The sequence below is a fragment of the Podarcis melisellensis genome (assembly GCF_964234715.1).
Source record: "Podarcis melisellensis genome assembly, chromosome: 9".
NCBI classification, from domain to species: domain Eukaryota; kingdom Metazoa; phylum Chordata; class Lepidosauria; order Squamata; family Lacertidae; genus Podarcis; species Podarcis melisellensis.
This window is the reverse complement of record NC_138541.1, coordinates 75,968,091-75,994,180: the sequence shown is the minus strand read 5'-3', so window position 1 is coordinate 75,994,180 and position 26,090 is coordinate 75,968,091. Positions and strand designations below refer to the sequence as shown.

The 26,090-nt window shown below is 42.6% G+C and overlaps 1 long non-coding RNA gene across 1 annotated transcript in view; it reads right to left on the bottom strand.

Annotated features, from left to right (window-relative positions):
• Positions 1-26,090, bottom strand: part of LOC309378028 — a 520,733-nt gene that overhangs the window by 363,652 nt on the left and 130,991 nt on the right. The window lies entirely within an intron of this gene.

Genomic DNA, 26,090 nt, shown 5'->3' with positions numbered 1-26,090 from the left:
TCTTAACAAACAAACAAAAGAATAAAACAAACAAACAAATAAAATCAGCTTGAGAAATCTGAAGTGCATTATCAGTTGGCTGGAATTGGAGAATCTAGGGATAATCTTTTTGTCTGATCACAAACAGCCACAACAGCCCAATCCTCCCCATCCCAGTTTGCTCTATACCTCTTCTTACTCCAAGCATTTGCCTTATATCATAAACTTAGAGACTTTAGTTTCACTTTGAGTAGACACATCCAAATCCACACCTGCCAAGCGCCTCATTTTAAGCAAGACATCTCTGCTTGTTTTGAAGGCGCCCCGGGCTCTGCCTTCAGCCCAGGGTGCCCAATTTCACACGGCGGGCAAGAGGCACAGTAAGTGGGGGAGGCAAGGGTGAGTGGGGGGCAGTGGCAGCCCTCTGTGGGTGGGGCAGCAGCTTCATCGTGCAGAAGGTGTCCCTGAAGGTTAGATGGCCATCTGTCACGGATGCTTTAGCTGAGATTCCTGCATTGCAGGTGGTTGGACTAGATGACCCTCGGAAATCCCTTCCAACTCTACGATTCTATGATTTTGGTTAGAAAAAGTTGGAGGGTATGCCAAATCACTGAGCTGCAACAAAATGCTTCAAGGATTACAAACACACACAGTTTCAGCCCAGGTTGTCTCATACAGACCCTGCTTCACTTCCAATTTGGTTCAGAGTTCAATCAAATCTCTTGCAGGGGCAGCTAACCTGTGGTCCTCCATGTTTTTGGACTCCATCAAACCCAACCAGTGTGACCAATGGTCAGGGATGATAAGAACAGTGGTCCAACTAGAGAGAAATTGTTAATGTTTGATGTTTTATTATGTTTTTATATATCTGTTGGAAGCCGCCCAGAGTGGAGCCACCCAGACAGATGCGCAGAGTACAAAGAAAATTATTGTTATTATTTTAAAGCCATGAATGGCCTGGGCTCTGACAGGTTCCCTTCTCTTACACGTTTCTCCCCAAGCATCTTGTGTAAGGATTGTGCTCCTGCTACAACTGGTTTTATTGTCTTTCTGCTGCTTTGGGGGTTTTATTTTTACTGCTTCATTGTTGTTATTAGCATTGCTTTTGTTTAATGTTTTGATGTTGTTCATAATTATATATCAGCCACTGCAAGCTTTGTGAAAAACAGCAACTAGTCATTTTAATTCTGGCCGTTCCTTTTCAATTAAGATGCTTTTTCCAGAAGCATAACAAGAAGTGCTTGCTTTGAATCTGCTACATATAATAATTAAAAACTGCCGTAAATTAGATTCACTTCTTAGAATGCTACCTAGGTCCCCCCCCCCACACCCAAGGCCACTGTACAGAAGGCAATATTGACATGGATTGTTGAGCAAATTGAATTATTACAAATTTTGTGGTTTTTATCTTGCATTTTATGCTGTGAACTGCCCTGAGAAGGGCAGTATACAAATTTAATAATAATAACAAGAGATGAGGTGTTTCTGTTGGTGTTCTTGTTTAAGTCAAAGGTCTCTTTTTTTAAAAAAAAAACCAAGCCAAGATTTATTCTCTCAGTGTTTTAATCATGATGGCGTTTTGCCAGTTATCTAAAATTGTGTCACACAGACAGACCTCAGCTCAGTAAAACTGGCATCCACTTGTCTGGACTGTACTAGTAAGAGAATATATAAATAAAGCACAAATGATTAATTTGGCCTTCCCCCTCTCCTCCCTGCCTACCGCTAACAGCTCAAGGACCCACAGCACACTGTTCTCCTGTGATGTACCCATGTGGTAGATTTTTCAAGACTGTGGCTAACCCCCTTTCCAAGTACAAACACCTGTGAAAACAAAATTAGCCCTGCCAATATATCTACTAAGAAATGCTTTCCAGTAGGTTATAGATATAATATTCAACCCATTCAGGGGGATCCAAACAAAACACAAAACGTCTTATTGGGGCAAGAGGATATTAAGAATAATAGACAGATTATATACGAGAGTTTATTGAAGGGAAAGGAAGAGACATTAGTCATAGTTTTGCTATAAAATGAGGCTTAATCAAAGGGGAGCAGGTTAGAGGTCAGATGTTGTATTTGTACTATTATTATTTTTAAATCATCGAGGCTTCCATGAGTGGCAAAAGAAATGATCCTGAACAGAGAATAACAAGGGAAATCTCACAGGAGGAGGACTTCAAGATGAGCCGAGAGGAACCATCACATCAGCCTCACCTATTATAATCGGCATCATGAGCCTTTTTCGAACAAAAAAAATCTTTGTCCAACCATCTGAGACGTTGGTCTTTATGCAGAGGACCATAAAATATATAAGATGCCATTTTAAGAGAGAGATAGAGAGAGTATTTCAAGCTATAAAGGCCTTTGCTTATGCAGACAACACAGTAGCATCCACACCCAAGAGGGAAGCATTAGCAGGCTGCGGGGGGACCCCAAAGTTTGCATAATTACCCCCCAAAAAAACCTTAAGGGGGAAAGAAACCTTAAAGGGAAGGGACCATGGAAGCACCTCAACGATGACAGAGCATGCTCAGTGGATATGGAATGCTGCTTGTTGGGAGTGCATGGAGGAAACTGGGACTGGGGGGAAAGGAATGGCTGAAATCCTGAACAGGGAGCACTCTGTCCTGCACCACTTGCATTTTCCTGAGTTAGGTTCTCTACTTTCTTGCCCAACAGCAGCAGTAGTTGGTGTGGTGGGTCTCTGGTGCTCACTTGACCTCTGGCTGTGTCACTTTCTGGGACAAGGCAGTACTGAGGCCGGTGTGTTGCGAATCCACCAACCTCATGGCCTCGACCAGAGCCAGGGCTTTTTCGGCCGTGGCCCCGATCTGGTGGAACGCTCTGTCACAAGAGACGAGGGCCCTGTGGGATTTTACATCTTTCCCCAGGGCCTGCTAGACAGAGCTGTTCCAACAAGCCTTTGGCCAAGGCACAGCCTGACGCCCTCTCTCCTTCTATGATCCTTTTTAAAAAATATATATATTCAAAATTAAAACAAAACATATCATCCTTATTCCCCCCCATTTTTCCTCCCTCCCCCCACCCTCCCCACAAAACCCACCCACCCCCACCCCCGACTTCCCTTAACTCCATTCTTTGATTTCTCTGAGAATGCTGATTTCTGCATGTTACAAAATCGTATAGATCCTCAAACTATTTAGCTGATTATTATCAATAAAAAGTTTGTGAATGTTTATTCAAAGCCAGCCAAGGAGTCCAGTTTGCTTTGTTGCGTCTTCAAATACTTTGTAAAGGGTTCCCATTCATCTTTAAAGTCACAGTTATCCTTGTCCCATAGCTTGTATGTCAGTTTTGCCAGTTCTGCATAGTCCATCAATTTTTCTTCCATGATTCTTTAGTTGGGGTTTCTTCAGTCTTCTATCCTTGTGCTATTAAAACTCTCGTGGCCATGAAGATGTTTTTCAGCTTTTATGTCAGATCTTTCCCTACAATCCCTAACAAAAATGCTTCAGGTTTTTAAACAAATGTTAAATGGAACATTTTCTTCAATTCATTGTATATCATTTCCCAAATTTTTAAAATTACATTACAATCCCACCACATATGATAAAATGTCCCCTCCTTTTCCTTACACTTCCAACATATATTTGAACTAGTTTTGTACATTTTCCCTAGCTGCACTGGTGTCATGTACCATCTGTACATCATCTTCATGTAATTCTCCTTCAATAGGGAACAATCTGTAAATTTAAAATCAGTTTTCCATAATTTTTCCCAATCTTCCATCATAATGTTGTGACCTACATCTTGTGCCCATTTAATCATAACTGATTTTACCTCTTCATCTCTCGTCTCCCATTCTAGTAGTATGCTGTATGCGGCCTTCAGTAATTTCACTTTCCCTTCGATCACTTCCGTTTGAAACCTAGATCTTGTATAACTGAATCCTTTCTTGCTGTCTTCTTTATGTGTTTCATATAATTGTCGATAATGCAAACAACTCTGAAAGTGGTCTTTGATCTCATCGTAATCTCTTAATTTCCATTTTCCATCATGGTCCTTTAAAAAATCAGCATATGTGAGCCATTTTCCTTTCTTTCCAAGTGGTTTGAGCAGTAATGCTTCATGTGGTGAAAGCCACCATGAGGTCTTTTGTTCCAATAAGTCTTTGTATCTCTCCCATACTCTCATTAGTGATTTCCTGATTATTGGTTGTAAAAACTTCCAAGAACCTTCCCTTTCCCGTACCATAAGTATACGTGCCACCCGAATTTGTTATCATGTCCTTCTAGTTCTAATGCCTCTTGCTTATCCAATCTCATCCAGTCCCTGATCCATACCAAACAAGAAGATTCATAATACAATTTAAGATCTGGGAGGGCAAACCAGCCTCTGTCTTTTATGTCTGTAAGTATTTTATGCTTTATCATTAGCCTTTTTGCCACCCCCCAATAAATTTTGAAATCTCTTTCTGCCATTTTTTAAAAGCTTCTGTAATCCTCATCCTCATAGAACTCTAACCCAATGGTTGCCATTAATTTGATTCTGAATTGATTTTAGAATGTATTAATTGACTGTGATTTTATGTACACTGTGCTATTTTTACTTGCTGTTAGCCGCTCTGAGCTCGGCTTTGGCCGGGGAGGGTGGGATACAAATAAAAAATTATTATTATTATTATTATTATTATTATTATTATTATTATGGCTCCCATCTGCACTGTGCTGACCTCGTTGCATGCAGCAGCAATGCTGTGGGTGGGAGGTCAAGGGAGCACCCCATTCACAACTGCTCAACAGTAAGTTCTATTCCTATGTGTTCGAGGGTACTTTTGTGATTTCCTCCAATCTGGCTTTCCACAATTATATTAAAGCCGTAATATATTACGACGAAGCTTTATTCTTGGCCCAATGTATTTCTCAAGTGCTACATATACACAGCCTGCTACAAGAAAGTAGACATGTGGCATTCGCTGCTACAAAAATCCCAACAGAGTCATTTAAAAAGGCCCTCCAGATCGTTGAAAAAGACTGCTTATAAGTTTCGAATGCTGGAGCAAAAATTAAGCCACATTAAATGCATTTTAAGTTCCATGAATTCCAGTCAGGCAATTGCTTGACTCTCTTTCTCCGAAATCAAGCAGAGTTTAAGTCATTTCAGGCAAGATCCAGCCAAATCCAAACCCTTCTAAATCAGGTTGATTTCTCTTGATAATGCTTCACCTTAACTTTCAAATAATAAATGTATTCATAGACCAACTTTTCCTGGTATCAGGTATCAGCATATCCTGAAATTCTACAACAAACCTGTTAGGTAGACCACTGTTATCTCTACTTACAGATGGGGCTTTTTCAAGGCCACCCAGCGAGAACAAACACTTTTAAGTCAGGCCTCCAAGGGTCAGAGCTATTTGATCCACTGCACCACACAGTGGTTCTCATTATTAATAAACATGTCGTAAATACACTGTGCTTACAGGCACAATTATACCCACCTGTACACAGAATTCAACCTTAAATTAATTGCATTGGATGCATTGCTGAATTGTGGTAATTGTCATTTGAATATAGGTTTCTTGGTCAGGTTTCCATGCCTTTCACACATGTTGACTGCCACATCAGTTTTGTCCCATTTTCATGCAGGTTTCTAATGGGAAATCCTTTTTTTAAAAACCCCGCACACTTTTAATAAAATGTCATTTTTTAAAAATGAAAAGAGACTATTGTTTTTTAAAGAAAGAAAAACATTTTCAAGTCAGCCATGGAGCCACCTCATAAAGATGTATCTAGCGGAACCCTCAAACTGTTCATAGAAATGTAGTCTAATCCGCATATCTATTTGTTAGGAGGTACAGACCAGGAAAGCCCACTCAAATTGCAGAGTAAATAAAATCCTTAGTACTCTTACCTTAAATAGGTTCAATGCTTTGCCATCAGCAGTTATGGAAGTTCCATTTTCCAGGTTGTCTTTGCACTTGAGGGTTTGTCCTTGTACCTATATTCTCCTGTACAGTAATTTTTTAAAAAGTATAAGATCCTTGTTTGAATCCTATGCCTCAATTTTATTGTCACATTTTGACCCTAAGTTTATAGAAGATATAGCCAAGTTCATTGCTGTCATCAAAACAAAATCGCAATTATTAATGGGAAGGCAATAGAAGTCAAAATATCTATATTTTAAAATATTTATAGGTGTTTATAGATTTTATGACACTCTCATTTCAAAGGGCACAATTTGTGCAAATGTATACTGTTTTTATTCTCTGTTGCGGTTGTATACTACACGAGCTTTAACTTTAGTTGATGTCCTTATATCTTTTGGCAACACATACTATCTTTTGCTTATCGGTAAGAGTTTGCTACCCAAGGCAAGCGGAGGTGAATTTCTCGACACTGGGGGGAATTGGTTCATGAACAAAACCATGGATTCCCTTAAGTAGAATGAAAATGTGGCACTGCTGTGCATGTAACACAGGAGAAAAACAAGAGTTGAGAATGTAAAGAGCCATTTGACTGGCTGTCCACTTGAGCACAGGTTATATGGGTCACTGAGACCCCTCAGAGAGCTGTTGATACCAAATGCTGTCAGGAAGCACTTCTGCAATCCCAAAGGTATAGAGACAAATGCCCTTGGAGGTGAATTACATCTTCAAAGACCACAAAACACTGGATGACAACAACTATTTCTAAAAGCTATTTCTAAAAGGCTTGGGAAGGACTGCTTCCCTGCTTACTTGTGGGCACCAAGATCCTATGGGAATAACATCCGACTTCCTTTATTTTCTCATTCTTATTTTCTGCAAACATTACATTCTTAGTAATAAAAATAAGTGAAGCAAGCAACCAAGAGAAAACAACAACACAGGCTAGCTTCTAAGCTGGTCCAATTTATGAAGTATTACTTGAACATCTAATAAAAGAACAGGTTTTTAAACAAGGGTGAACTAGAAAACACTAGAAACTGAATATATGATTACTGATTTTATTCTGTTAAATTTTAGAACACAAGGAAGCAAAGAGGGAGCAAACATACCTCAGTTCAGAGGTTGAGTGAAGGCACCTTTTGGCTGCTATGTGATTTCCTGAGGAGCCATAGCCAGAGATACAAGGTGTTGCACTGGGCCCCGCAACTGACCTGACATGTAGGTTCACATATTTTGCATGAATGAAATCCAAGGTGCAGTTCCAAATAAGGCCCTCAGGTGACAGGGCAGCAAAATAAAAATACTCTGCCTCACATCTTAGAGAACTGCTGCCAGTAACACAAGAAAATACTCTGCTGCTGCTGCTTCTTCTTCTTCTTCTTCTTCTTCTTAACACAGTCTTAACAGTGAGTCCGTGACTGTGGAGGCCAATTCTGGATCCACATGTCCTTCCACAGTGGGGACACAGGTTTCTGGGCAGGAGTTGATAATGGTGAGAGTTTGCCAAATGTGCCTTCCTTCTAGCACGTTTTCCCTTGCGTCCTGAATTCAAGTGTCTTCAAAGCCCACGACACCTTTGGTAAAGGCTGTTCTCCAATTGAAGCGCTTGCAGGCCAGTGTTTCCCAGCTGTTGGTGTTTATACTACATTTTTTTAGATTTGTCTTGAGAGAGTCTTTAAACCTCTTTTGTTGGCCTTACGCTTTCCATTTTTAAGTTCAGAAAAGAGTAGTTGCTTTGGAAGACGATAATCAGGCATCCGCACAACATGACCAGTCCAACGAAGTTGATGTTGAAGAATCATTGCTTCGACACTGGTGATCTTTGCTTCTTCCAGCACACTGGAAAAATACTAGAAAATACTAGAAATACTAGAAAATACTAGGGTAGATGGGTCATTGTTTCAACTCAGTATATAGTAGCTTTTCATATGTTTAACATGTGGATATTCTGCATTGACAAGGGGCTTAAAAACTGAAAGAAGAGCACACAGCCAGACATGTCTGCTCAGGAATAAGTCCCACTGAGTTCATTGACGCAGGTAAGTATGCAATGTCTTGTAGGCGCAAAAAGGACTGAACTGAATTTGACCGACAAAATATCAGTCACGATGATGGACAAAGTACTGTGGCCATTGCTTTCTGAGGGCCACTAGAGGGAAATATTGCACTGTTAAGGAAATAATTTTCCCCATGTTTTCATATGTTATTATCACATATGAGTGAAAATAATCGTATCAATTCCACACTGTGCCTTCTTGTAATGTGCTTGGAGTTCTGTACAGGAAACCTTTCCCCACCCCCTTCCTCACAGGAAAGTCATTTAAGGCAGCTTGTAATAAGAACAAAGCTAGGATTGTGAAGCATTTCTTAGTATCCAGTATTGTTCACTGGTTTTAAATGTTGCATATTTCATATAGTTGTTTTCTGGAAACCCAAGGACCACAGTGCATAGAGCTTCAACTACAAAAAAATCTGATTCTACTGCCACTTCATCAGCATGCAAAGTTTTCACGAAGTTCAATCCTATCAATACTGTTGAGCAAAATAATGCAATGAAAGTTCTGATTACTTAACGATGGCAGAATTTTGCCCTAAATTATTATTATTATTGCCCTGAGTAACAATACTATGCCCAGGAATATGGACATTTACCATTGACAGGGTATTAGGTAACAAACACAGATATTCTTTCTTTCTTTTTCACTTTCTGTATGCTCTATTAAAGTGTGTCATGAGATGGAAGGAGGAAATGTTCCTCAAGGCCATTGGAAATACAGCTGCTTTGAAGAACCAGTCCCTGGTGTGTTGTGCTCGTTATCAAACCAACGATAGTTCACATGTCACAACTGTGTTTTGCAATAAATGTTGAATACGCCGGCCACATTGTGAATGCAGTAATACATGCTTCTCTGTATATGTTCAGTAGATTGCACTTCAGAAATAAACATACATAATTTACCATAGCATGAGCAACCACCCAAATAGTTAGATGATATTTCTTTTAAAGTTAACCAAGTATTGCATGCTAGTTAGGTTTAGCTGAGTTGTGTTGTTGAATGTGCCCTTTTTTAAAAAACAAACAAAACTACTTTATAAAATGTTCATGTACACAGAGCTGTTCTAAGAAGCAAATGCCAGTGAGCAATGAATAAAATGCAGTGGAGGCCTACTGTAAGTTAAGTGTGCATGAAAACCAGACACGTGAGTGAATTTTCCATCTTTCTTTGCCCTGAAAATATTACTGTCATTGTTTGTCTGATAAATATTCCATATTCAAGGGCATTAACCAAACATCCAGAAGAGATGGAATGAAAAGTTAAATGTTTGCTCTGCTATTCACCCCATCAATCAGAGCAACGTTCTGGATAGCATTTCCTCTCATACCCTCTAGGAGAGGCCCAAATATTTAAGCACCTTTTGCTGCTTCTTGGAGATTGACAGCTCTAGTGGACAGTGAGACCACACTAGCCCATTTAAAGAGATCTCATAAATCTCTTCCGCTACCTATTTGAGAAGTGTCAGTACCTCGGGCCTCTGAAGCTGACTATTCACCACCCAGAGAACTTAACTGGAGAAAACGTTAACTTAAATAGAACTTTCCATCACAGTGAGATTTGGTTCAGTCAGGAATAAAATTTTGTCAGGGCAGGCAGATTAAGCAGCAAAGAAGCCGTATCCTCTGACAGACAGGCATAATTTTAGGACCATGAGTTCTTGGGGTTGTCTTTGGTCCAAAATAAAAAAGAACTCTTGGCAAGAAATTGTTTACCTCTTTATGGTTTAGCAGTAAAATTGGCACATATATATTGCAGGCATATATCCCTGTCTCTAGCTGCTACTGGAAATCCTAACTGCTCAATCCCCGAGACTGAATCAAGTTTGTAAAATAGTGATATTTCCAAACAGTCACAGTGGACAATGTTTGGAAGCAGAAACGCTAAGTCCGCTCACTTCTCTTGGTGCGGCTGCGTTGCTGGATGGAAGAGGCTTCACTGGGGCCCCAACGGTGGAATTCAAACGGCAGTGCCCTTTCTAAGATCAGGAGCTTCCTATCAGGAGCTGGATCTTAGCCTGCACCCTGCATTGGCGAATGAAGGTGCAGGCTGGGATGTGGGCGGAGCCAGGGCGGAGCCAATGGGGCCACAGTGAGCTTCCCTCATCTCCGCCCCTGCCCGTTTAAGCAGCCCACACCTGGGCACAGCCTGTTTGTTCCTGCGTCGGGTTCCCCTCCCATCCCACCTACCCATGGTTTACACTGATAGGCAATGACTTGGCTGTGGTTACAGTGGTCGCTGTTCTTTACGGGCCGGGTAGGAATTTGCCCACCTGGCTAATTGGCACTGACCCGGTGGTTTTGCCTACCTCATAGCAATTCGTCACAACTGGTTGAGCATTGGGGCAATCCCTTGTTTGGGACGGAAGGGAGGTTGTAGTCCCCGCCTGCCCCTCCAAACGTGGGGGTATCCTATTAAAGGAATCCAGGGGGGGTGGCCATGTCCATGTGCCCAGGGGGGCCAGGGCCAAAGGCACTCCCCCAGACACCAGTCCCTGTGGGGGGTCACCCTATTTGATGTAAGTCTTAGGAACCCTTGCCTGGATTGACCATGCATCAGTTCTGGCAGGGGGGCTGGAAGTATTTAGATTGCCCCATGCCCATGCCAAACCTCTTTCATCTGTATTCAATAAAGTTGTGGCCTGTTTTTACCCCAAACCCAGTTTGATTCGTCTCTTATTTATATGAGTTGGGGTATGGGAAGTCCAATGGGAAGCCAGGACAAGTTCACATAGCTTGATCTGTATGGGATAAACATGAGGTGTGAGTGGATCTGTACAGAGACTGACATGTGAAAGTAGTGACATTGTTTCACCAGGGGCCCAGCTCTCAACTTAACCCAGGACAAAGCTTGGATACTGATAGGGTAAGTATGCACAGACCCTCTAAGTGTCCCCATTTTCCAGGGACACCCCTGATTTAGAGAAGCCGTCCCAGTTTCTGATTTGATCCTGGAATGTCCCACTTTTTCTTAGGATCTTCCTATTTTCATTGGAGAAATGTTGGAGGGTATGGAGTTATCCAACCCCCAAGCCATCTGAAGGCAATCCTGTTTAATGTTTTATTATGTTTTTATATATGTTGGGAAATGCCCAGAGTGGCTGGGTCAACCCAGTAAGATGTGTGGGGTATAAATAGTAAAATTATCATTATGGAATGGGACGTCCCTATTTTCATCATAGAAATGTTGGAGGTATGGTATAGGTTCCAAGCCTTGGTCTTTAAGTGTCCTTTCAACTCTCCTTCAATATTCTCCAAGTGAAAACCTAGTTCTGTGAACTGGTCAAAACTTTTTGCCATATGATTTGCTTTTAGCTAATCCTCTTTGCACCCTCATGATTTCCAATACCTTAATTTGCAATACACACTCTTTAAATGCATATTTTTGTGTTTTTCTATGCAGAGAGGAAGGTGAAGTGGTGCAATTGATCATTTCTGACTCTTATTCCCTGGCATTCATACAGAAGGAAAGAGATACTATAGCTTTTAGCACCAGATTTGCACAAAGCACTGATGCAGAAGAGTGCCACAGAACAGTTTTTTGGAGTAGGTAGTTTGTTAAAGTTTTATGGCTAAAATCCATAGCAATTTTGGAAATCTATAAGAAGAAACCATTATGTCCTTCCTTTTTAATATAATTATAAAGCTGTATGAATTTCTGAAGCCTGGATGATGTGTTTTAACTTGCATCACAGAGCTGGTATCTCTAGCATTCATTTGAATGGGCAACTTTCTTCCCATTAAACACATTTTTCAGGACTTCTAGTTCTTGATCCTGAGCCAAAAGTTTAAAAACTATGTGCTTCAATTTTGATTTTTCCACCTGGAAGCCAATTTTCCTGTCCATTTTAAAGACTTCCATTATCTGGTGATAGTGAAGCCAATCTCTTACTTTCCCTTTTAACATCTCAAAGCTTTTCAATTTCAATCTGTCCCCCTCTTGCTCCAAAATTTCCCAATATCTCGGCCAATTAGCCTCCATATTAAGTTTTTTAACGGCTTTTGCTTCCATTGGCGACAACCACCTCGGAGTTTTACTTTCCAACAGATCTTTGTATCTAATCCAGACATTATATAATGCTTTCCTGACAATATGATTTTTAAATCCTTTATGAACTTTAACCTTGTCATACCACAAATATGCATGCCACCCATATAGAAACTGAACTGTTAGAACCCAGTACTAAGAATTTGTCAAGAATGTACAACCTGCTGTTGAAATGGAATACACAAGATGAAATGGTCAAATCGGCAATGATTAAATGGGCACAGGACATTGGTCATAACATTATGTTTGCTGACTGGGAAAAGTTATGGACCACCGGGATGAAGTTCACGGCATGTAATGCCTTGAGAGAAAATATTATGAAAATGATCTATAGGTGGTACATGACCCCAGTCAAACTGGCTAAAATATACCATTTGCCCGATAACAAATGTTGGAAATGTAAGGAAATGGAAGGATCGTTTTACCACCTCTGGTGGACGTGCCCTAGGATTAAGGTCTTCTGGGAAAAGATCTATAATGAACTGAAGAAGGTACTTAAGTACACCTTTACTAAAAAACCAGAGGCCTTTCTCCTGGGCATGGTTGGCCAATTGGTGTTAAAGAAAGATAGAACTTTTTTTATGTACGCCACAGCAGCAGCAAGAATACTCATCGCAAAATACTGGAAGACTCAGGAGTTACCCACCGTGGAAGAATGGCAGATGAAGGTGATTGACTATATGAGCCTGGCGGAGATGACGAGTAGAATTCGAGACCAGGGAAGAGAAACCACGGAAGAGGACTGGGAAAAATTTAAGGACTATTTAAAGAAATATGCAAAAATTGGTGAAAGATAGGTTGGGGCTGAATGGGAAGATAGGGGTTAACTGCGGTAATAGATAAGAGAATGAAAATGAGAGTTATTAAGATTAAGTTGAAATAAGCTGGGGATTTGCTTAAAATTTATTGACAGGAAAATGCAGCAAGGGGAGGTATGAGGAAGTCGAGAAAGTAAGGCACATGAAACTAAGATTCAGAAGTATATCTGTTTTACGTTTAATTGTTTTGTATTTGTTTGTGTTGAAAATGTTGTGGAAACTTTAATAAAAATTAATTTTTAAAAAAATAAAAATAAATAAAAACTATGTGCTTCAATAAACTATGCACCTGAAATCCTATGCATATGTATTGCAAGGTCAGCAGCACAATTTACGTCCTGCTTGACTGAAGCAGAAAGGTCAGGATTAGAACCCTGATAAATTGGCTTTCTCTGTTCACAATAAATTGCCCTATCACATAGCCAATGGGTAACCTCCTGATGAAGGATTAATTTACACATTATTTAGCCCCAGTGTTTGCCACTGAAGGACCCCACCCCCACCCATGTGGTGGTCTGTATGACAGAGGAAAGACTTTGGCACACAAAATTGTGGGAGCCAGTTCACGGGCAGGGGGGGGGGTCAAAGACATCTCTATTTGCCACCACTTAGGACAGCAATAGTGCTCTCCTTGGTGGTTACTGGCCACCAGATGGTAATGCCTCCATTCCCCCAAATCCTTCAAAACAACAAAATAACCTCCTTGAAAGTGTACCCAGTTTTGTGAGCACTTTTCTGTTACACCCTCAGTTGCTAACTTTCAGCTCAGACATAACACAAATGTTACTCCCGACAATGTGGATGGCTCCTATAAGGAATGGGTTTTTAGGAATGACTATTAATTAGTTAGTTAGATACATGCACAACATGTACATGTACAACATGTACACAGCTTCAGGAAGGAGTTCAAGCCTCATCTAGCCCTTGTCCATATTGCTTTAAGAAGTTCCATTTTTCTACCTGATCAGCAGACTGTGGCCACACTGGCGGAGGAAGAGGAGTGCAGGGGGAGCGCACCGCCCCCAGGATGCACGCCAGCCCTGCCCGCGCCTACTCTCTGCCCCCGGTGCCGGAGCATGAAGCTCCACCACTGTGTGGCCGTGTAGACATTGCCATTTACTCTGGCTCCAGTGTGCTCCCAATACTGGTGTTAGAATCCGGGTACAGTGGTGCCTCACTAGACGAAAAGAATTCATTCCGCGATTCTCTTCGTCTAGCGGTTTTTTCATCTTGTGAAGCAAGCCCATTGACAGCTTAGCGGATTAGCGCTACAGCTGTCAAGCGGCTTCCAGCGATCAGCTGTTAAGCGGCTTATCAGCGGAACAGCTGATAAGCGGCTTAGCGGCTTAAGAAAAGGGCAAAAAAAGCGAAAAAACCCCGCGGGGGGATGCAAGATTTTTTTCATCTTGCGAAGCAACCCCATAGGGTAATTCGTTTTGCGAAGCGCCTCCAAAACGGAAAACCCTTTCGTCTAGCGGGTTTTTCGTCTTGCGAGGCGTTTGTCTTGTGGGGCACCACTGTACACAGGATTTTAGCCACAATCCACATCTATTCTGTAGTTCTTGAGAAAGTCTCTGATATGTTTCCCCTGAAACAGCTGCCACCCAGTTTGAAAATTCACAGTCAAGCAGCCAGGTTGCTCAACAGAGCAAGACGGTCAGAGCATATTAAATTGATCCTGGTCCGCATTGGCTGTCAATTAGTTTCTGGGCCCAATTCAAAGTGCTGATTTTGACCTATAAAGCCTTAAATGGCTCAGGACTGCAATACCTCAAGGACCGCCTCTTTCCATATGAACGTACCCAGATACTGGGATCATCTTTTGAGGCCCTTCTTCGTGTGCCTCAGAAGAAGTCTGGAGGGTGGCAACACGAGAACAGGGCCTTCTCTGCAGTGGCTCTTTGTCTGTGGAATGCTCTCCCCAGGGAAGTTCGCCTGGCGCCTTCACTATACACCTTTAGGCGTCAGGCAAAAACGTTCCTTTTTAACCAGGCCTTTGGTTGACCTGATCAACATCCTATACCCTTTTAAAATGTGGCTCTTTTGGGGGGTATTATTGGATTATTTGTTTTTATTTTGATTTTATATATTGTGATTTTTTTTGTGAACCACCCTGAGACCTCTGGGTATAGGGCAGTATATAAATTCAATATATAAAATAAATAAAAACAAAGCTGAGGTGTGTACATTTGAGACCAACTGTTGTATAGGCACAGGTGACAGTGTCCAGCTTCATAAATAGGAATTTGGGGGGGTCCAGGCATTGGGAAACCAAACAGTTAACTACCCGTTATGGAGAGGGAACTTCCTTCATGAATGTTATAATACCTTTATTCCTCTCTACAATGGTTTGTTCTCTGCAGGTTCCAGTCTGTTTCCTACTACATTTGCTTCAAAGTTTGAAGCTGAAAGGACATAACTCTAGTGAGAAATAACTCTTTATCTGCATGCTTCCTGGATCATGAGTTTATCTTTGGGAAAAAATTATATCGGCTATCTGGAACCCAACTCTTTCTTACAGGAGGTGATAAACAAACTTTGATGCTAACGTGAAAGTGGTGTGTTGCAAAGCTGAGCTTTACATTAAGTATTAAGAGGTCCGAATATTTAAGATAAAGACTAATACCAGGGTCAAATTCAGCTCATGTGGAGGGGGGATATAATGTTATGCCAGCTGCACTGATGCCATGATCTACAGGAATAAATCATGAAAGATATCCAGACTGGCACACATGATTACAAGCCAGCAGGCAGGAAGGCAACCTAACAAGCAAAAATTCCAGGCAAAGGCTTTTATCCCCGAATATTCTCCCTGAACATATGAACCTGCGAATGGGGTGGGGCATGCACACAAAACTCGCCTCCAATGTCCCTGGGCACTCAGACTACTTTTGAGATTGTTGTACTGTTGGTGTGGAAGCCGGAATGGTTTTTGTTAAGTTTCTTTGGTTGAACACACTTAGAAACTGTCTTTGCGACCCTGATGACCCAGGTGTCCTGTTTGTGGGGAGGTTTCTCAGTATCTTCAGATGAATGTCCTTAGAAGCCATTGGTGCAAACACCTGATGCTTGAATGTGCACCCCTGACCCACTCACAGCTTAACTCTTGGTGTGTTCAGGTGAAAACCTGACCACAATAATGTAGGGAGAAGAGAGAGAGTTTTAAGCAGTGGCATTGCGGCCTTTGTTGGTGCCTGGGGTACATGCACATGCACCAGGTGGGACCAAGGGCTGGGTGTGGAGGGTGAACAAAATCTGCTGAGCAGGGCATAGAGAGTACACAGGCCATGCTGTGCCACCTGTCTGCCCGCCTGGGCAGCGGGGAGCCCGGCTTGCCGATGCAGCCCTTGGTGGGTGCATCCCCCCAATGCTGGCCAGGCAGCCATTCAGCAAGGGGGCCTGGGGTGTGGTGGCAGGCAGGGCGGGATCCCTGCATGGGAGCACCTGGCTCTTGCTCACTCAAAAGCATGCACCCAGTGCTACGACCCCCCAGTCCTCCCCCCACTATGCCCCTGGTTTTAAGAAAAGATGGGAGAAGCTGCTTCCATCACAGCTTATGATAAGTCCTCATCACCCTTCCAAAGATAATAAGATATTTTGTTTTTCTGGGGAAATCACCCACATGGGCCCTGCAGCACCACAGTGAGTAAAAGCAGGAGGAATTTCTCCAGCTGTAACTCAGAATGTGGGCTGCAAAATGCCAGAAAGCACCATCCTTAGCTGAAGTCCTGCTCACAAAACAGTTCTAGATTCAGCAAAACAGCACTGGGCACGAATCTCCTTCCCCAATGTGTTTATTGAATGCTGAATTATTGTGTGAACAGGGCAGACCAAAGTGCAGTGGGGAGACTGACTTGCTGCCTTGTGCTAAAGATGAGGTGTTACAACTGCAAAATATTATTGGAATAAAATATTAATATTTTAGGACTTTTTCATTCTGCCTTTGAAATGCTTCCATAGTGGCATATTCTGCAGTGACATTTGTGTCTACTTTTTTACAAACTTGCTGTATACTCTTATATTTCAGGTTTTCAACTTGATCCTAACCACACTTACTTTGTGCGTATGTTCCATGGAAGTCAATGGCAGCTCCCTCCAAATGGATGTGTTTATGACTGGGCTGTTTATCTTTCTGTGGTGGAATAGAGGCCTAGTCTTTTTTGAAAGAAACACAAAAACCGTAGCCAAAGTAATTGTGGGCTGTAATATAATTAGACGGCAAACTGGCTTTTCCACAAACACTAACATAGCATCTGGGCAAGCAACAAAGCTGAATCAAAAATCTTATTCACCAAGTTGTAGGGAAATTCTCCAATCCCAAAGAGTCATAATTGGAAGCAATTCTCACAGAAATCAAGTGAAGTTTATTTGGCCCCAAACCAATTGGCCAAACACAAGCTTTGGGGATTTTTATTATTTTTTTAATACATTGGCTGAGTAATTATTTCTTCTTCCTCCTCCTCCTCCTCTTCCTCTCCCTCCTCCTCCTCCTCTTCTTCTAGTTTATCTTCTCTTTGCAAATTCTTATAGAAAAGGGCTGCGTAGGGGCCTTAACATTCCACTCTTCTCTCACCTATGCTGCTTAACGCCTCCAACCCAGCACATATCAAAACTAAGGGGTATACGCTAGGACTGTTTCGTATTGCTGGCTACTAACTGCTGCATAAGGAGGAGTGTGTGTGTGTGTGTGTGTGTGTGTGTGTGAGAGAGAGAGAGAGAGAGAGAGAGAGAGAGAGAGAGAGAGAGAGAATGATCGAATACCAAGCAACATTTTTAAAAGAGGAAGGAAAAGTCAAAGGAGGCATCAGAGTGGAACATTCCCTGTCTCAGGATTAGAACAGAGCAGGCAGAGCACTGTAGTGATCTGAGTGTTGGTTTTATGCTGGTGAGATTTTGCAGTGCACCTTGAAAGCCACTGGGAGTGTAGCCAGCGGAAGGAAGAGCATCTACCAAAGGAAGTTGGAGGTACTGACAGAAGATGGCTTAGGCCTAGCCAAGCTGTGCAGTCACATTTTTAAGATAAAGCATTTTCTCTCATTCCTGACTCTGTTGTTGGATATATCCGGAAGGTCCTTGGAATCTTAGTCACTCAGTCTCAACCTTAGAGTTAAGGAATGGCTCTGATAACCATATAGCCATACGACATTCCTTTTTAACATTAATAATGCATTATTAAAATGTGACACCAGCGGGAGCTGCAGAGCAACCCCCTTCCAGAAACCGAGTAGACCTTGTGGAAAGGAAGCGAAAGTGAAACCAAATGTCTTGGCGTTTTAGAACGCTTAAAAAGTGAGTGTAGATCCAGCCCTGGAGAGTCCTCATGGCTCACAAAGAGACTCCCCTGGAGCCTGAAGAGACCGGAGGCGCAGCTGAGCTTTGGTTAAGCTGCTCAGGCTCCCCGCCTAACAGCTGATGTATGTGACAGCGCAGCAGCCGCTTTTCCAAGCATCCTCCAGATGCCTGCCCACCCCAGATCTTCAATTCCAGGTGTGGATACCTTTGATTTTTGGAGAGTAGTATTTTGGAGAGTGAGTGGCAGAGAGGGTATTTAAATTTTCGCTTATGTGTGTGGGTCATTGGAATGTAACCCTCATGTAAGTGGGGAGTCACCAGTATAAGATAATGAATTGTGGAAATGGTGAATTGAATTTTCTTTTTGGAATGAGTAGCCTCTAGAATTCAACAGTAACATAGAATTAATTATCTTTCATTAAATTTAAGATTATGTCAAATGATGGTCTCAGCCAGTTGTGAGTGAAGCACTCATTGTTTACAGTCGCCAAAAACTAAATTTCACTGATACAGATAGAGACATATTGTCTTATGGACATTTATTTTTCCAAGGAGTAGAGAGCAGCATTTTAGCCTCAAACAATCCTATGATATAGGTTAGGTGTGATCAGAGGAGAATTCCCTCCCCATTTTACTAGGACCATTTGACATGGGCCTGACACATTGATTGATTGATTGATTGATTGATTGATTGATTGAATATATATACCACCATATACCCACAGGTCTCAGGGCGGTTCACAGAATAAAGTCAAAATATAAAACCACAAAATACATAACCAAAATAAAAGCAACAACAACCCAATAACCCCCTCAAAGAAAACCCCATTTTAAAAGTGCATAGGATGTCAGTCAAATCAACCAAAGGCCTGGTTAAAAAGGAATGTTTTTGCAGAGCCCAATATGCACAAGAGCCAGTTTGCACAATCTCCTCTCTTCCATTTTTGGGGGCGGAGGGAGCAGGAGTACAAATCACATGAACAGGAAGGGTCCGCATCACTCATTGCTTCAGCTCCATTAAAGAAGTGAAGGCAAGCACTAATTTCCCAATGACTGACCATTTGGACAGTGTGCTAATACCTATTATACCACAGTTGCTTGTAATGATATAATGTTGCTCCAATATAATGAAAAGAGCATTGCGTCTGAAAGTATTTTATATTAATGCACTCTATATGGGCTGCTAAACAGCTGAAGAAAAGTTATTGAAAGAAGTATGAGATAACTCGCTGCTTCAGAAAGAAAATTACTTATGCTAAAAGGAAAAGGTAGCCTCTATTATACTCTTTCTATTTCCATTTACAGTAATGAGGCAAAGCAAAATAATCTTTAAATAGACTCTCCCTGCCAAAAAAGAGAGAAAAGTTTGTAGATAATCTGTTTTGTACCTTCATTCGCCTCCTCTGCAAAGATTCCTCTGCATTCAGAGCTCATACTGTACACCTGTTTGTTTGGGTAGCGCAAGTATGTATTTAGCGGGATAAGTCCTGTCAGCTTCCAAGAATGCGTTAAAAGCCGGAGCCTTCTTGAAAGCACATTCCAAAGCGCCACCTTAGCCCTTCAGAGGATTTCTCCTGGGGGCCCCTGCGTATTGTTGCAAAATGTTTGTGTCATCGTCTCTCCATCACTTACAGGGCCGGGGCTGGGTGTCCAATTCATAGTCCGCACCTGAACAAGCATAAGAAGAAGGATAAGTCTTGAATGTGCTTTGATGAGAATTGTTTTTGTAAGACACCCACAAGCTATTCATACCACAATGAAACAGCTTCTGCTGAAGGAACACCAGACCTTTGCTAAAGAATGTATGTTGCTGATCTTTTGTAGTGACAGGGCAAAGTCCTCCAAGAAGGCTTGGAACGAGGCTCAGAAAATCCAAGTGTTTTCATCTAAACTCAGAATATATGGCTGTTTATTCTGAGGCTAATTCCGATATCACCACACTCCCAATTATGGAATCAGGAGCACAACAGGGTCCCGTGCCACCCAGTCACCTCCCTCCACCCACCTATGTATCTGCCCACCTACTGGCTTGCCAGTATTGCTGCTCTAACAGCAGCAATGGGCTTGGAGTATTTCATAGAATCATAGAATAGAAGAGTTGGAAGGACCCTGAGGCAGGAGCTTCAACTCAAGGATCAATGACAGATGGCCATCCAACCTCTGTTTAACAACCTCCAAGGAAGAAGAATCCACAGCCACCCAAGGGAGTCTGTTCCACTGTCAAACAGCTCTTACTGTCAGAAAGTTCTTTCTGATGTTTAGTCGGAATCTCCTTTCTCATAACTTGAATCTGTTGGAGTCCTACCCTCCAGAGCAGGAGAAAACAAGCTTGCTCCATCTTCCATGTAACAACCCTTTAGATATTTGAAGACGGCTATCATATTTTCTCTCAGTCTCCTCCATAGGCACCAACTCTAAGGGGCCCAGATCCCTTTGCCCACCCAATAAACTATTGGGGGGTGTCCCACCCAATGTTGAGGACAATCAGGCACAGATTTAGGGGTATGCAAGCAGTGTGCAGGCACTGGGCACTGAGCCGAGGGGGGCACTGGCACCAGGTTTTTGAAAGAAGAGGACTCTGACAGGGTTCTAGAGGCCTCCTTCCCAAAGGGGGGGGTGCATGAGAGAGAGAGAGAGAGTGCGCGCGCAAGAGGGGTTTTCCTTGGTGAAGCGGAGGGAGTGTGTGTGCGCACTGTGGTCCATTGCTGAGGCAGGGGAGACAGGTGGCTGGTGGAAACGAAGCCCAACCTGTCAGCTTCCTCCCCATTGCTTGCCGCCCCATTGCTTGCCTTGTATGTCAGGGACTGGGCAGCGGAGGAATGGTGGAGACCGCCTCCCCAGCCTGACCCTTCCAGGGAGGAGGAAGACAGTATAGATTTACAACAGGGGGCTGAGGGAGGTGGCAGCTCAGAGGCAGATGAATGGAAAAGCTGGGGAATCATGGGAGAGCTGGAACAACATCCAGATGACATTGTGTCTTTAGAAAGCCTTCCAGACCCCTCCTCTCCCAGAACCCTACTTTTAAGGAGAGCAAAGAGCTCAAAGACAGATGGCATGTAGCAGCACCCACAGAAGTGACGGATGAGGAAGTAGGAGAGAAGGGGGTGGATAGTCACTCAGGACAATGCCATTTATCCAAGAGGCTGGGATCTATAGCCTCTCTCTGTAAAGACTGAAATAAAAAAGGATGGTAAGAAAGTTTACCTTGTCTTTATACTTTCCTGGACAACCAGCTCGGAGCTGCTGGGAGCATCCTGACATTACAGCAGGCCAGTGAGCATCAAATGAGCTGCAGAGTCATGTGTTGGGGTGGTTAGGTGGGCACATGAGTATTGGAAAGGGCTTGAAAATATCCTCTATGTTCTCTCCCCTCCTCACTTTTTTCCTCCACCTCTCAAAGATTAAAAATGGTGGAGAGAGCGGGCCTTCCGCACCTGTCCTTTGTGGAAACAGGAGCCTTTGAACAATTTAAAGGACAAGTTCACAAGACGAACACTGCAGTGCTGCTTGCTTCTATGTGTGTTCTGTGTGTTTGTGTGTCTTTGGATCTAGAGGACAACAGCCACACCAACCCCACTGTGTCCTGCGTTTGAGCAGAGGGTGTCTCTCTCCCTCTCCTTCGCAGGTGGATAGGGTGAAAGGAGCTGTGGAAAGAGAGTACTGCATATAGAAGGATGGAGGAACTGCCATTGAAGACCTGCGCCCTCCCACCCACACCCACACCCGCCCCTGTGCTCGGCAACCTCCCCTGGCTCCTCCCAGCCCCTCTGCATCATAACATGAATCATCACCGCTCCCCAATATTTTATTTGAGTTGGTCTGCCTGGTCTCCTCCTTTCCAGACTAAACATCCCTCAACTCGTCTTCGTAAGGCTTTGTTTCCAGATCCTCTTGGTTGCCTTCCACCCAGAGAGAATCCCAAGCAACTGAACTTCATATTACTGAGCTGGGAAGAAAGTTTCACTATCGCTTTTGTCTGAAAAAAAATATCTATACATAAAATCACATAATGCATGCCTAAAAGACTAGCTTCGTTGCTAAAATATATTTCACTTACATTATAGTAAGGATATGAGGCCATGAGACAGAAAGTATAAAGCCTATGTTTTAAACATGGGTAGGCAAACTAAGGCCCGGGGGCCGGATCTGGCCCAATCACCTTCTAAATGCGGCCCATGGATGGTCCCAGAATCAGAGTGTTTTTACATGAGTAGAATGTGTCCTTTTATTTTAAATGCATCTCTGTGTTATTTGTGGGGCCTGACTGATGTTTTTACATGAGTAGAACGTGCGCTTTTATTTAAAAATGTATCTCTGGGTTATTTGTGGGGCATAGGAATGAATTCATTTCTCCCCCCAAAAAAATATAGTCCGTCTCCCCCCCCCCCCAAGGTCTGAGGGACAGTGGACCGGCCCCCTGCTGAAAAAGTTTGCTGACCCCTGTTTTAAACCGTGAAGACTTTGAAATGATTGATTTATTACAAGACCTTCGGTTGTGGTGGAAATCATCCAGGACCAGCAGTCAGAACTTGCTACCATTCCAACCACTTTGGAGTAGTTTTGGACCTGGTGGCAATGGACATCTCTAACGGATAATGTTTTCAGGGGGTGAGGAATGACTACAAATACTGACATCTAGAAAAGCATTTGACCCCATTTATTGGAATCAATATTATAAGCATGCACTCCTTGAAAGATTATCTCCCCCCCCCCCAGTAAATAATTAAAAACTTATAAGAAGCTTGTTGTGAAGGACAGATGCTCTTCCTCTTGATAGGAGTTCAATTTGCCTCATATATACGACTCCAGTATTTGGATATTCAAGCACCCACAATGCCACTCAGGTTTTTTTTATTAACAGGCACCCGATGTGTTGTAATGTTGTGTTGTGAGCTATCATGTGATATTCAGATGAGGGGTGGTATAACAACAACAACAACAACAACAAAATAACAACAACAACAACAACAACAATAATAATAATAATAATATAATAATAACGCTGCTGCAATATTATACCCTGTGCAAATTTAGCACTGAGCCATATTTATTCCCTTCCCATTTCACCGCCCCATTTGTCAGCACCTGTGTATTTTCTGCCAGCAGGTAGAGATACCACACCCTCAAACTTTCTCCAATGGAAATGGGGATTCCTTCTTGCTGGGTCCTGAACTCACTGTCCCTAAGGGGTTATCTGCCACCAACCATGTAATCAGCAGAATCAGGGGGGAGATGACTATTTCTGCATTTTGTATTTCTGGACTTCATATAAATGAAGATTTGCTACATCTCATTTTCCGTAGCATGTTTGGTTGGGCTGTCGAGACCTTTGACAGATTCTGTAAGGCAATTTGTGGAAATCCGTCCCCAAAGCTCACATTATAGTGGTCGGTTGAAGATAATTTACTTCACACATAGCTTTCCCCCCTCCCTCAAACTGCTTGCCTATTACTCTTGTCCATCCTACTGATAATTCCAGAAATATTTCTTCTGTTGTAGTTTGCGTACAAAGACGCCAGTCCAAGCCATTTTTAGGGGATTCTTTTTAAAAAATAAAAACCATAAATGAAACTTCATGCTGGCCTAGGCAAGTGAAGTACTTGATTAATAAAGAGTTTCACTGTTTTCAAACACATATTCCATGCAGGCTCATTTCAAGAAAACCACAAGTGGAGAATGCTTTGCTCTTTGCAGTCACAAGGGGGTTGTGTATTTCAGCCCTGCTTACACAGTTAGCTTACTTTGGAACTCAGGTAGGAAAGAAACATGACCGGCAGAAATAATGGTACATTCAGTGACCCTTTCTTTTGAGTCAATTGGCCTGCTGGGGTAATTTCTCTTCGCTCCCCCGCCCCCACTTTCCCTCATCTCTTTTGCTGCTACTGTTAATATATTATAATTTATGTGGAGAAAACAAAACCATTTAAAGGAACCCCTTTGCACCTGAGGATTTCACACACCAGTTGATACGACAGTTTGAGAACAGAACCAAGAAACTGACATCTGGAGTTTCTCTCTCTGTGTGTGTTTGTGGTTTATAATTAAGAAATATTTTTTTATAAGTGGCTATTTGTAGAATGCTTTATGTTTTGCATGCAACTGGCATGCCAGACATGCTTTGGAGTCTTCTAAGAATACAGGAGGACTGTTTGTGCAAACAAACCTTTACGGTGTGGTCCTAACCATGTTTACTTGAAGGTAAGGTTACACTGATTTCAGTTAAACTTGCTTGCAAGTAAAGAGGTTGATTCCTATGTTCTGTACACACCGTTTTGCTGCTGTAATTTGACTTCTACTTTCTCTTGTCCCCTGCATGGCTCAAAAATCTGCTCTGGAGAGTCCCCCACTCCTCTGGAGGTGGTTTTGAGAATGTGCAGGAGACAGGAGGAGACAGGGAAGGAAGTGAAAGCTTCATCTCTCTCACACAGGTATATGCTGCACCAACAAAGCCACAGCATAAGATACAGCATCACAGGCCAAGCTTATTCATGTTTATTCAGAAGAAAAGACCCACCTGCCTGCACTGCGCCAGGCAAAAACGTTCCTTTTTAACCAGGCCTTTTGCTGATTTGATTGACAACCTATGTCCTTCTAAAATGTGGTGTTTTTGAGGGGGTTATTGGGTTGTTTTTGTATTTCATGGTTTTATATTTTGATTTTATTCTGTGAACCGCCCTGAGACCTCTGGGTATAGGGCGGTATATAAATACAAATAACAGCAACAAAAATAACAACAACATGTTTAATGCAAGAGCATGCCTCCTTAAAAAGTCATGGGAATCCTGGAAACTGCAGTTTGTTAACTGCAGAGAGTTGTTAGGAGACACCCCCCCCCCAGCAACAACTCTCAGAGTGGTCTAACAGTCCCTCTTCACATCGAACTTCACAGCTGTTAGGGGAATAGGTGTCACCTAACAACTTTCAGCCTTGTTAACAAACTGCAGTTCCCAGGGGAAGCCATTATTATTTTAAATGGTATGATCCTGCTTAAAAGTGTAAAGGTAAAGGGACCCCTGACCGTTAGGTCCAGTCCTGACTGACTCTGGGGTTGCGGCGCTCATCTCACTTTATTGGCCGAGGGAGCCGGCGTACAGCTTCCAGGTCATGTGGCCAGCATGACTAAGCCACTTTTGGCGAACCAGAGCAGCGCACGGAAACGCCGTTTTCCTTCCCGCCAGAGCGGTACCTATTTATCTACTTGCACTTTGACGTGCTTTCGAACTGCTAGGTTGGCAGGAGCAGGGACCGAGCAACGGGAGCTCACCCCATCGCGGGGATTCGAACCGCCGACCTTCTGATCAGCAAGTCCTAGGCTCTGTGGTTTAGACCACAGCGCCACCCATGTCCCTCTTTTAAAAGTATAGTTAGATTCATTTCAATAAGAATTACTTCCAAACATGATTGCAGCTTTAGGGCCGTTTCCCAAATTACACAGAGAGTTGCCACCAAGTGTACACTCAGCAAAGAGGTGCAGCCCTTTTCGTGCAACCTGACAAAAGTATCTATATGATCAACATGCCAGGAAACATACATTGTCACATTTACACACTTGGGGAAAAAAGGTGCATGCCTAAAGAGGGAGAGAGAAATGGCAATCAGTGTCAGAAGGGGACATTGGGGTGCAATGAGGTGAATAGCTGAACAGCAAGAAGAAAATATGTCCTAGTGGTGAGATCTATTAGGCTGTGGAAAAGCCACCCACAGGGTTTGTTTCTCTGGTTGAAGCCCTATCTCAGGGAGTGATTTAAAACTGGATTGGACAAAGCACTCGAACACATTCTGCGGTTAGAGTGAAAAGCAAAGTAAAGATCATTATTTATACTCCTTCCGTCCCACTAGCCGTCATTGGCAGGCTCCAAAGGAACAAGGCTGAGCCTGCCCAACTGTGGGTGTTACCTACTGACCGTCTGGCATTTAAAAATCTGCTCAGGATTAGCCAATGCTCTGAAAACATTTGCTGCTCTGGCAATAACTGCAGTATGCATTTGAAATGGCATTTTGGTATCTAAT